This window comes from Lagenorhynchus albirostris, chromosome X, assembly GCF_949774975.1.
Source record: "Lagenorhynchus albirostris chromosome X, mLagAlb1.1, whole genome shotgun sequence".
NCBI lineage: Eukaryota > Metazoa > Chordata > Mammalia > Artiodactyla > Delphinidae > Lagenorhynchus > Lagenorhynchus albirostris.
The window spans coordinates 60,226,993-60,239,628 of NC_083116.1; the positions used below are offsets into that span (position 1 = coordinate 60,226,993).

General features: G+C 38.8%; 1 protein-coding gene across 2 annotated transcripts in view; it reads left to right on the forward strand.

Moving 5' to 3' along the window:
• RPS6KA6 (ribosomal protein S6 kinase A6) overlaps positions 1 to 12,636 on the forward strand; it is a 163,574-nt gene that overhangs the window by 52,639 nt on the left and 98,299 nt on the right. The window lies entirely within an intron of this gene.

The following is a 12,636-nucleotide window of genomic DNA, read 5'->3' on the forward strand; positions in this document are numbered from 1 at the left end:
TAGATTTTTGATGATGGCCATTCTGACCAGTGTGAGGTGATACCTCATTGTAGATTTGACATACATTTCTCTAATAATTAGTGATGTTGAGTGTCTTTTCATGTGTTTGTTGGCCATCTGTATGTCTTCTTTGGAGAAATGTCTATTTAGGTCTTCCACCCATTTTTTGATTGGATTTTGTTTTTGATATTGAGTTGCATGAGCTGTTTGTATATTTTGGAGATTAATCCTTGTCAGTTGCTTCATTGGTAAATATTTTCCCCCATTCTGAGGGTTATCTTTTCATCTTGTTTATGGTTTCACTTACTGCACAAAAGCTTTTAAGTTTATTTAGGTCCCATTTGTTTATTTTTGTTTTTATTCTTATTACTCTAGAAGGTGGGTTAAAAAAAGATCTTCCTGCAATTTATGTCAAAGAGTGTTCTGCTGTGTTTCCTCTAAGAGTATGATAGTGTCTGGCCTTACATTTAGGTCTTTAATCCATTTTGAGCTTATTTTTATGTATGTTGTTAGGGGGTATTCTAATTTCATTCTTTTACATGTAGCTGTCCAGTTTTCCCAGCACCACTTATTAAAGAGGCTGTCTTTTCTCCATTGTATATTCTTGCACCCTTTGTCATAGATTAGGTTACTGTAGGTGCATGGGTTTATCTCTGGACTTTCTGTCCTTTTCCATTGATCTATATTTCCCTTTTTGTGCCAGTACCATACTGTCTTGATTACTGTAGCTTTATAGTATAGCCTGAAGTCAGGGAGCCTGATGTCTCCAGCTCAGGTTTCCTTTCTCAAGATTGCTTTGACTATTCGGGGTCTTTTGTGTTTCCATTACAAATTGTAAATATTTTTGTTCTAATTCTGTGAAAAATGCTGTTCGTAATTTGATAGGGATTGCATTGAATCTGTAGATTGCTTTGGGTAGTGTAGTCATTTTCACAATATTGACTCTTCCAACCACGAGCATGGTATATCTCTCAATCTGTTTGTCATCTTTGATTTCTTTTATCAGTATCTTACAGTTTTGTGCATACAGGTCTTTTGCTTCCTTAGGTAGGTTTATTCCTAGGTATTTTATTCTTTTTGTTGCAGTGGTAAATGGGAGTGTTTTCTTGATTTCACTTTCAGATTTTTCGTCATTACTGCATAGGAATGCCACAGATTTCTGTGCATTAATTTTGTATCCTGCAACTTTACCGAATTCATTGATCAGCTCTAGTAGTTTTCTGGTAGCATTTTTAGCATTCTTTATGTATAGTATCAGGTCATCTGCAAACAGTGACAGTTTTACTTCTTCTTTTCCGATTTGGATTATTTTATTTCCTTTTCTTCTCTGATTGCTGTGGCTACAACTTCCAAAACTATGTTGAATAAGAGTGGTGAGAGTGGGCAACCTTATCTTGTTCCTGATCTTAGTGGAAATGCTTTCAGTTTTTCACCATTGAGGATGATGTTGGCTGTGGGTTTGTCATATATGGCCTTTATTATGTTGAGGAAAGTTCCCTCTATGCCTACTTTCTGCAGGGTTTTTATCATAAATGGGTGTTGAATTTTGTCGAAAGCTTTCTCTGCATCTATTGAGATGCCCATGTGGTTTTTCTCCTTCAGTTGGTTAATATGGTGTATCACATTGATTGATTTGCGTATATTGAAGAATCCTTGCATTCCTGGAATAAACCCCACTTGATCATGGTGTATGATCCTTTTAATGGGCTTTTGGATTCTGTTTGCTAGTATTTTGTTGAGGATTTTTGCATCTATGTTCATCAGTGATATTGGCCTGTAGTTTTCTTTCTTTGTGACATCCTTGTCTGGTTTTGTTATCAGGGTGATGGTGGCCTCGTAGAATGAGTTTGGAAGTATTCCTCCCTCTGCTATATTTTGGAAGAGTTTGAGAAAGATAGGTGTTTGCTCTTCTCTAAATGTTTGATTGAATTCGCCTGTGAAGCCATCTGGTCCTGGGCCTTTGTTTGCTGGAAGATTTTTAATCACAGTTTCAATTTCAGTGCTTGTGATTGGTCTGTTCATATTTTGTATTTCTTCCTGATTCAGTCTTGTCAGGTTGCGCATTTCTAAGAATTTGACCATTTCTTCCAGGATGTTCATTTTATTGGCATAGAGATGCTTGTAGTAATCTCTCATGATCTTTTGTATTTCTGCAGTTTCAGTTGTTACTTCTCCTTTTTCTTTTCTAGTTCTATTGATTTGAGTCTTCACTCTTTTTTTCTTGATGAGTCTGGCTAATGGTTTATCAATTTTGTTTATCTTCTTAAAGAAACAGCTTTTAGTTTTATTGATCTTTGCTATTGTTTCCTTCATTTCTTTTTCATTTATTTCAGTTCTGATCTTTATGATTTATTTTCTTCTGCTAACTTTGGGGGTTTTTTGTTCTTCTTTCTCTAATTGCTTTAGGTACAAGGTTAGGTTGTTTATTCGAAATGTTTCCTGTTTCTTAATGTAGGATTGTACTGCTATAAGCTTCCCTCTTAGAACTGCTTTTGCTGCATCTCATAGGTTTTGGGTCGTTGTGTCTCCATTGTCTTTTGTTTCTAGGTATTTTTTGGTTTACTCTTTGATTTCTTCAGTGATCACTTCGTTATTAAGTAGTGTATTGTTTAGCCTCCATGTGTTTGTTGTTTTTACAGATCTTTTCGTGTAATTGATATCTAGTCTTATAGCGTTGTGGTCAGGAAAGATACTTGATAAAATTTCAATTTTCTTAAATTTACCAAGGTTTGATTTGTGACCCAAGATATGATGTATATGATCTATCCTGGAGAATGTTCCATGAGCACTTCAGAAAAATGTGTATTCTGTTGCTTTTGGATGGAATGTCGTATAAATATCAATTAAGTCCATCTTGTTTAATGTATCATTTAAAGCTTGTGTTTCCTTATTTATTTTCATTTTGGATGACCTGTCCATTGGTGAAAGTGGGGTGTTAAAGGCCCCTACTATGAATGTATCACTGTCAATTTCCCCTTTTATGGCTGTTACTCTTTGCCTTATGTATTGAGGTGCTCCTGTGTTGCATCCATAAATAGATACAATTGTTATATATTCTCTTTGGATCGATCTCTTGATCATTATGTAGTGTCCTTCTTTGTCTCTTGTAATAGTCTGTATTTTAAAGTCTATTTTTTCTGATATGAGAATTGCTACTCCAGCTTTCTTCTGATTTCCATTTGCATTGAATATCTTCTTCCATCTCCTCACTTTCAGTCTGTATGTGTCTGTAGGTCTGAAGTGGGTGTCTTGTAGACAGCATATATATGGGTCTTGTTTTTATATCCATTCAGGCAGTGTGTGTGTTTTGGTGGAAGCATTTAATCCATTTACTTTTAAGGTAATAATTGATATGTATGTTCCTATTCCCATTTTCTTAATTGTTTTGGGTTTGTTATTGTAGGTCTTTTCCTTCTCTTGTGTTTCTTGACTAGAGAAGTTCCTTTAGCATTTGTTGTAAAGCTGGTTTGGTGGTGCTGAACTCTCTCTACTTTTGCTTGTCTGTAAATGTTTTAATTTCTCCATCAAATCTGAATGAGATCCTTGCTGGGTAGAGTAATCTTGGTTGTAGGTTTTTCTCCTTCATCACTTTAAATATGTCCTGCCACTCCCTTCTGGTTTGCAGAGTTTCTCCTGAAAGATCAGCTATTAACCTTGTGCGGATTCCCTTGTGTGTTATTTGGTGTTTTTCCCTTCCTGCTTTTAGTATGTTTTCTTTGTATTTAATTTTTGAAAGTTTGATTAATATGTGTCTTTGTGTGTTTCTCCTTGGATTTATCCTGTCTGGGGCTCTCTGTGCTTCCTGGACTTGATTAACTATTTCCTTTCCCATATTAGGGAAGTTTTCAACTATAATCTCTTCAAATATTTTCTCAGTCCCTTTCTTCTTCTCTTCTTCTTTTGGAACCCCTATAATTCGAATGTTGTTGCGTTTAATGTTCTCCCAGAAGTCTCTGTACCTGTCCTCAATTCTTTTCATTGTTTTTTATTTCATCTGCTCTGCAGTAGTTATTTCCAATATTTTATCTTCCAGGTCACTTATCTGTTCTTCTGTCTCAGTTATTCTTCTATTGATCCTTTCTAGAGTATTTTTAATTTCATTTATTGTGTTGTTCATCATTGCATGTTTCATCTTTAGTTCTTCTAGGTCCTTGTTAAATTTTTCTTGCATTTTCTCTATTTTATTTACAAGATTTTGGATCATCTTTACTATCATTATTCTGAATACTTTTTCAGGTACACTGCCTATTTGCTCTTCCTTTGTTAGGTCTGGTGGGTTTTTATCTTGCTCCTTCATCTGCTGTGTGTTTTTCTGTCTTCTCATTTTGCTTATCTTACTGTGTTTGGGTTCCCCTTTTTGCAGGCTGCAGGTTCTTAGTTTCCATTGTTTTTTGGTGTCTGTCCCCAGTGGCTAACGTTGATTCAGTGTGTTGTTTAGACTTCCTGGTGGAGGGGAGTAGTGCCAGTGTTCTGGTGGTTGATGGTGGGCAGTTCCACGTCTGGTGGTGCGTTTTTGGGTGTCTCTGGACTTACTATGATTTTAGGCAGCCTCTCTGCTAATGGATGGGGTTGTGTTCCTGTCTTGCTAGTTGTTTGGCATAGGGTGTCCAGCACTGTAGCTTGCTGGTCATTGAATGAAGCTGGGTGTTGGTGTTGAGATAGAGATGTCTGGGAGATTTTTGCTGTTTGATATTACGTGGAGCTGGGAGGTCTCTTGTGGACCAGTGTCCTGAAGTTGGCTCTCCCAACTCAGAGGCACAGCACTGACTCCTGGCTGCAGCGCCAAGAGCCTTTCATCCACATGGCTCAAAATAAAAGTGCGAACAAATAAAAAGAAAGAAACAAAGAGGATAAAAGAAAATAAAATAAAGTAAGGTGAAATAAAATAAAGTGATTAAAATAAAAAAATGTGATTAAGAAAAATGATTTTTTAAAAAGTTAAAAAAAAGAAAAAACAGATGGATAGAACCCTAGGACAAATGGTGAAAACAAAGCTATACAGACAAAATCTCACACAGAAGCATACACATACACACTCAGAAAAAGAGGAAAAGGGGCTAAAATAATAAATCTGGCTCCCAAAGTCCACCTCCTCTATTTGGGATGATTCGTTGTCTATTCAGGTATTCCACAGATGCAGGGTACATCAAGTTGTTTGTGGAGATTTCATCCGCTGCTCCTGAGGCTGCTGGGAGAGATTTCCCTTTCTCTTCTTTGTTCGCACAGCTCCTGGGGCTCAGCTTTGGATTTGGCCCCGCCTCTGCTTGTAGGTCACCTGAGGGTGTCTGTTCTTCGCTCAGACAGGACGGGGTTAAAGGAGCCACTGATTCAGGGGATCCGGCTCACTCCGGCCGGGCGGAGGGAGGGGTATGGAGTGCAGGACAAGCCTACGGTGGCAAAGGCCAGCGTGACTTTGCCCCAGCGTGAGGCGCGCCGTGTGTTCTCCCGGTGAAGTTGTCCCTGTATCCCGGGACCCTGGCAGAGGCGGGTTGCACAGGCTCCCCGGAAGGGAGGTGTGGAGAGTGACCCGTGCTTGCACACAGGCTTCTTGGTGGCAGTAGCAGGAGCCTTAACGTCTCATGCCCGTCTCTGGGGTCCACGCTGTTAGCCATGGCTGGCGCCCATCTCTGGAGCTCCTTTAAGCAGTGCTCTTAATCCCCTCTCCTCGCGCACCAGGAAACAAAGAGGGAAGAAAAAGTCTCTTGACTCATTTGCAGGTCTAGACTTTTTCCTGGACTCCCTCCTGGCTAGCCATGGTGCACTAACCCCTTCATGCTGTGTTCTCACTGCCAGTCGTCTCCCTGCGCTCTGACCGAAGCCCGAGCCTCAGCTCCTAGCCCCGCCCATCCCGGTGGGTGAGCAGGCAAGCCTATAGTGCTGGTGAGTGCTGGTCAGCACCGATCCTCTGTGCGGAAGTCTCTCCACTTTGCCCTCTGCACCCCTGTTGCTGTGCTCTCCTCCACAGTGCCGAAGCTTCCCCCCTCCGCCACCCGCAGTCTCTGCCCGCGAAGGGGCTTCTTGTGTGTGGAAACCTTTCCTCCTTCTCGGCTCCCTCCCACTGGTGCAGGTCCTGTCCCTATTCTTTTGTCTCTGTTTTTTTTTCTTTTGCCCTACCCAGGTATGTGGGGAGTTTCTTGCCTTTTGGGAGGTCTGAGATCTTCTGCCAGCATTCAGTATGTGTTCTGTAGGAGTTATTCCACGTGTAGATGTATTTCTGATGTATCTGTGGGGAGGAAGGTGATCTCCACATCTTACTCTTCTGCCATCTTCCCCTCGATCCAATTTGCTAGTATTTTATTGAGGATTTTTTCATATATGTTCATCAGTGATATTGGCCTGTAATTTTCTTTTTTGTGATATCTTTTTCTGGTTTTGGTATCAGGGTGATAGTGGCCTTGTAGAATGAGCTTGGGAGTGCTCCTCCCTCTGCAATTGTTTGGAAGAGTTTGAGAAAGATAGGTGTTAGCTCTTTAGGTTTGTTGCTTTAGGTTTGTTTTGGTAGGTCATTTTCTTCTCTTGTACTTCCCGCCTAGAGAAGTTTCTTTAGCATTTGTTGTAAAGCTGGATTGGTTGTGTTGAATTCTGTTAGCTTGTGGTTGTCTGTGAAGCTTTTGATTTCTCCATCAAATGTGAATGAGATCCTTACTGGTAGAGTTATCTTGGTTATAGGTTTTTCCCTTTTATCACGTTAAATATATCCTGCCACTCACTTCTGGCTGCATAGTTCTTGCTGAAAAATCAGCTTGTATCCTTATGGGGATTCCCATGTGTGTTATTTGTTGCTTTACCCTTGCTGCTTTTAATGTTTTTTCTTTGTATTTAATTTTGTTAGTTTGATTAATATGTGTTGGCATGTTTCTCCTTGGTTTTATCCTGTATGGGAATCTCTGTGCTTCCTGGACCTGGGTGACTATTTCCTTTCCCATTTCAGGGAAGTTTTTGACTATAATCTCTTGAAATATTTTCTCAGACACTTTCTCTTCTGCTTCTTCTTCTGGGACCCGTATAATTCAGATGTTGGTGCATTCAGTGCTGTCTCTAAGACGTTCCTCGTTTCTTTTTCTTTCTTTTTTCTTTATTCTGCTCCATGGCAGTTATTTCCACCATTCTGTCTTCCAGCTCACTTATCTCTTCTTCTGCCTTAGTTATTCTGCTGTTTATTCCTTCTAGTGTATTTTTCATTTCATTTATTGTGTTGTTGATCACTGATTGTTTGTTCTTACTCCTCTAGGTCCTTGTTAAACATTTCTTGTATCTTCTTTATCCATACCTCCATTTTATTTTCACGATCTTGGATCATCTTTACTGTCATTACTCTGAATTCTTTGTCAAGTAGATTGCCTCTTTCCTCTTCATTATTTGGTCTTGTGGGATTTTACCTTGCTTCTTTGTCTGCAGCATATTTCTCTGTCATTTTGTCTGACTTACTGTGTTCATGGTCTGCTTTCCGCAGGCTCCAGGGTCGTAGTTCATTTCGCTTCTGTTATCTGCCCCCTGGTGGGTGAGGTTGTGCAGGGGTTTGTGTAGGCTTCCTGGTGGGAGGGACTGGTGCCTGTGCTTTGGTGGGTGTAGCTGAGTCTTTTCCCTCTGATAGGCAGGGCCCCAACAGTTAGTGTGTTTTGGGGTGTCTGTGAGCTTAGTACGATTTTAGGAGCCTGTCTGCTGATGGGTTTGGCTGTGTTCCTCTGTTGCTGGTTGTTTGGCATGAGGTGTCAAGCAGTAAAGCCTGCAGGCAGTTGGGCGGAGCCAGGGCTTGGTGTCGAGATGGATACCTCCAGGAGAACACACACCAATTAATATTCCCTGGGCCTGGGGCTTCCCTGGTGGTGCAGTGGTTGAGTCTGCCTGCTGATGCAGGGGACACGGGTTCGTGCCCCGGTCCGCAAAGATACCACATGCCATGGAGCGGCTGCACCTGTGAGCCATGGCCGCTGAGCCTGCGCGTCCGGAGCCTGTGCTCCGCGATGGGAGAGGCCACAGCAGTGAGAGGCCCGTGTACTGCAAAAACAAAAAACAAAAAAAAACACGGTACTTTAATATTCCCTGGGCCTGGGAATCCTCTGGTGATGTAGCATCCTGGACTCAGTACTCCCACCCAGGAGGCCCAGCCCTGACCCTTGGCCAGAGAATGAAGAGCCTGCAAGCAGCGCATTGTGGCCAGAGAAAAAAGAAAAAAAGGGAAAAGAAAACCAACAGACAGACAAAACCCAATGCAAATAGCAGAAACAAAACCCAAAAAACTGCAACAACAACAACACAGGAAAAGAAAGAAAACAAACATACAAACCAAACCCAAGACAATTGATTAAAACAAAAGCAAACAAACAGAAACAAAGAAACACACCAAAAACCCCAAGAAAACATAAAACGAGAACAAACAAAATAACTCAAAAATGAAAGCAGTCAATAAAGGCTAAACTAGGAAAAAAAAAAAAGAAAAGCAGAATAAGAACAGAAAGCAAACATCAAAAAAAGCAAAGAAACATAAAACACATAAAAATGATCAAAAATGGAAAAAAGGGCTAAATACAAGAAAAAAACACAAAACAACAAAAAAAATCAAAGTAAAAATAGAAAAATATATATTAAAAAAAATTTAAAACAACAACAAGAACTTCACCTTCCTGAGTCCCCTTTACTTTTTTTCTTTCTTTCATCCTACCCCATTGCAAGGGGGTTTTTCTTGTCCTTTTAGGTGTCTGAAGTCTTCCACTAATGTTTATCCGGTGCTTTATGAGAATTGTTCCATTTGTGGATGTATTCTTTATGCACTTGACAGGAGAGATGAATTCTGTCTCCTCCTATTCTGCCATCTTGACTCCTTCCCCCCACCCCATCCTAATTCTAATGAACCATAATCTCTGAGGGTGGGAACCAAACATGCATATTGAATGAATATTTTATAAGTGATTTTTTTGAAACTAGAGCATTGTAAACAACTGTCTACTTAAAGGCAAACTATCTATAATTTAGTAATATACATATAGTTGTTTGTCTAGGAACATATATCTATAACAGGCAGATGAGCAATCAGTAAGTTAATATCACCATTTTTTTAAAAGTGCAGATTCTGGGGTCATTATACCCTTCATTTGTGTTGAGTACAACACAGTGTAATAAAAATACTGATCATGAGGAATTCCATGGTGGTCCAGTGGTTAGGAGTCTGCACTTCCACTGCAGGGAGTGCGGGTTTGATCCCTGGTTGGGTAAATAAGTTCCTGCATGCCATGTGGCGTGGCCAAATCATGAATTATCTGGAAAAATGTTTATTTATATTCCTCATATCTAAGGAAAAATGCTTATATTATTCAATTTAGATATATTGTCATCACAAAGTCAGTTATATTCAAAATTGACATAATTCCATTATTCAGAATGAATCTCCTGTTTCCCTATTACCTTTATATGTTTAAAAATAAATTATTCATACATATTTTTCTGTTATTTAAAAAGGTATTTAAAAATAATTTTGAAGTTTCTTATTGATTAATTTTACTGTTACAAATCTTTATTTTAGAAAATAAGTTTCTCTTCATTCCCTTTTTATGAAATTGGTTGGATTTTTTTGGCTGTCTGCTCCCATAAGGTCAAACAAATATTGTGCTAAGCATTATGAATGCAGACATGAATGTGATATTACCTGGATACAGGTTGCTTACCTGTCTAGTGGGAGAGAAAGACAAGGTAATAAGTTGTTAGGACACAGTGTAACAATATTCTTTGCTGGCTGTCTGCTGGAAAAAGATGTCTTTTCTTATAGCATTTTCATGTTTGAAATTTTATAGTGTAATGCTGCTGAAAATTGAAAGAGATATTGCATTTTTAAAAGATGGGCATATGTGGATTTTAATTAGAAGAGGCATTGAGCAGACATTTCCTTTTGAAGACTTGCTTAGGTTTGGTGAAACTAAGTAGGATAGAGTACAGTTGTTTCCTAGCTCTGAATGTTTTTAAAAACCGATGTCATGACCCATGTTTATAATGATGATCTTAAATGTGGCAGAAACTGAAGTGCCTTCTTAAACATAAAAATATTATATTGTGTTCAATATAATATCACAGACTTGAAGGGGACTTTAAAGAACAGTCTAACATAATCTGTTTGTCATGTGAGAACACTGAAGTAGAGTAGTTTGTGATTTGGCCAAGGCTGCTTAGCTTATGCATGGGAGAACTAGGAGGAAAAATTAGGCTGTGACTCTTCCGTCAGTGTTCTTTACACTGGAGAAAACTTCCAGTATGCTTTTGTTATATACCATTCTTTGAAGACTATTACTACATTCATAATATGTGGTATAAAATCAGTTAAAATAATATTAATAAGAGTATACAATTTGACGTTGCTTTTGATGTACATGTATTGCAAAAGTGCATAAAGATATGCCATACTTTAATATAATTCCAAAATGTCAGCTACAGAACATATGTATGTGCATTAAAAAAGGTCCTTGACTTTTTACAAAAAAGACGCCTTGAAAAGGGGAAACTCACTCTCATAGCTATTTAAAAGAGTCCAGTGAAACCCTCAGAATGGGAGAAAATATTTGCAAATGAAGCAACTGACAAAGGATTAATCTCCAAAATTTACAAGCAGCTCATGCAGCTCAATAACAAAAAAAAAGCAACCCAATCCAAAAATGGGCAGAAGACCTAAATAGATATTTCTCCAAAGAAGATATACAGATTGCCAACAAACACATGAAAGAATGATCCACATCATTAATCATTAGAGAAATGCAAATCAAAACTACAAAGAGATATCATCTCACACCGGTCAGAATGGCCATCATCAAAAAATCTAGAAACAATAAATGCTGGAGAGGGTGTGGAGAAAAGGGAACACTCTTGCACTGCTGGTGGGAATGTGTATTGGTACAGCCACTATGGAGAACAGTATGGAGGTTCCTTACAAAACTACAAATAGAACTACCATATGACCCAGCAATCCCACTACTGGGCATATACCCTGAGAAAACCATAATTCAAAAAGAGTTGTGTACCAAAATGTTCATTGCAGCTCTATTTACAATAGCCAGGAGATGGAAGCAACCTAAGTGTCCATCATCAGATGAATGGATAAAGAAGATGTGGCACATATACACAATGGAATATTACTCAGCCATAAAAAGAAACGAAATTGTTATTTGCAGTGAGGTGGATGAACCTAGAGTCTGTCATACAGAGTGAAGTAAGTCAGAAAGAGAAAAACAAATACCGTATGCTAACACATATATATGGAATCTAAGAAAAAAAAAAGTCATGAAGAACCTAGGGGTAAGACAGGAATAAAGACACAGACCTACTAGAGAATGGACTTGAGGATATGGGGAGGGGGAAGGGTAAGCTGTGACAAAGTGAGAGAGTGGCATGGACATGTATACACTACCAAATGTAAAATAGATAGCTAGTGGGAAGCAGCCGCATAGCACAGGGAGATCAGCTCGGTGCTTTGTGACCACCTAGAGGGGTGGGATAGAGAGGGTGGGAGGGAGGGAGACGCAAGAGGGAGGAGATATGGGAACATATGTATATGTATAACTGATTCACTTTGATATAAAGCAGAAACTAACACACCATTGTAAAGCAATTATACTCCAATAAAGATGTTAAATAAAAAAAAAAAGAGTCCAGTGAAATACTCTTTTGATGTATAAGAAACATCCATGGACATATTTTCAGAACAGATACTTCATTTCTGACTGATTAGTGGTTCTTAATACCTAAAGCTAAAACTCCTCTGCTGGATACCCTTCTTTGAGAGTAAATGTCTGACTACTTATGTAACATGGCAGTTATTTTAGCTGCCATGAAGCCACCTTACTTGGGACCATGCTCTTGCCCATTATGACCACAGTCGCCATTGATTAATCAGTTAATTAAAGGGTGAATGGATTGGGAACATTCTTGCCATCCAGACCAGAATTGATATGATATAATGGAAAGCTACCAAGACTTCTAGACATCATGATTAACTAGTCATGTGAACTTAAACTCTGTGTGTCTCAGTTTTCTCCCCTATAGTGTCAGAAGGTTGGATAATATATCCCAGCTTTTGTTATTTTGTGATATATAATACATTTGAGGGTTTTTTTTTCATCCTAGCTACTGTGCTAGGGACTAGAATTACAGTTCACCTGAGTGTAGTCTTGATATAGAGTCCTATATGAAGGAGCAGAAACACTTCCAAGGTGACTTCCTTCTGCCTGACCCAGGTGGTAGTAAATCTGGCATATAATTTATATATAAAGTTTCAATAAAAGTAGGCTCATGGCCTGGAAACATATTTTTGGGCTTTGCAGATTTTGTCTGTCTAGGCTAGTTTCTTTTTCATTGATATGGCTAGCTGGACATTTAAATATTCATATATTACTGACTACTTAAAATGGTATAGTGAAATACTATTTAAAAGAACTCTTGAGGTTCACATTTTTTGTCATGTCCCACAATTTACAAGGTTTTATCTATCTCTTGACTTTCTCTGCATCTACCTCATAAGTCATACTCCATTGAGGTTCTTAAGACTCTGTTAGTTGTTGATGTTTTACTTCTGTCTCTACCTAGTTGGAACAGAAGCTGAAGCATAGATTTTACATGCTTCTGTTTACATGAAATTATATAATAGGGGTGGTGGTG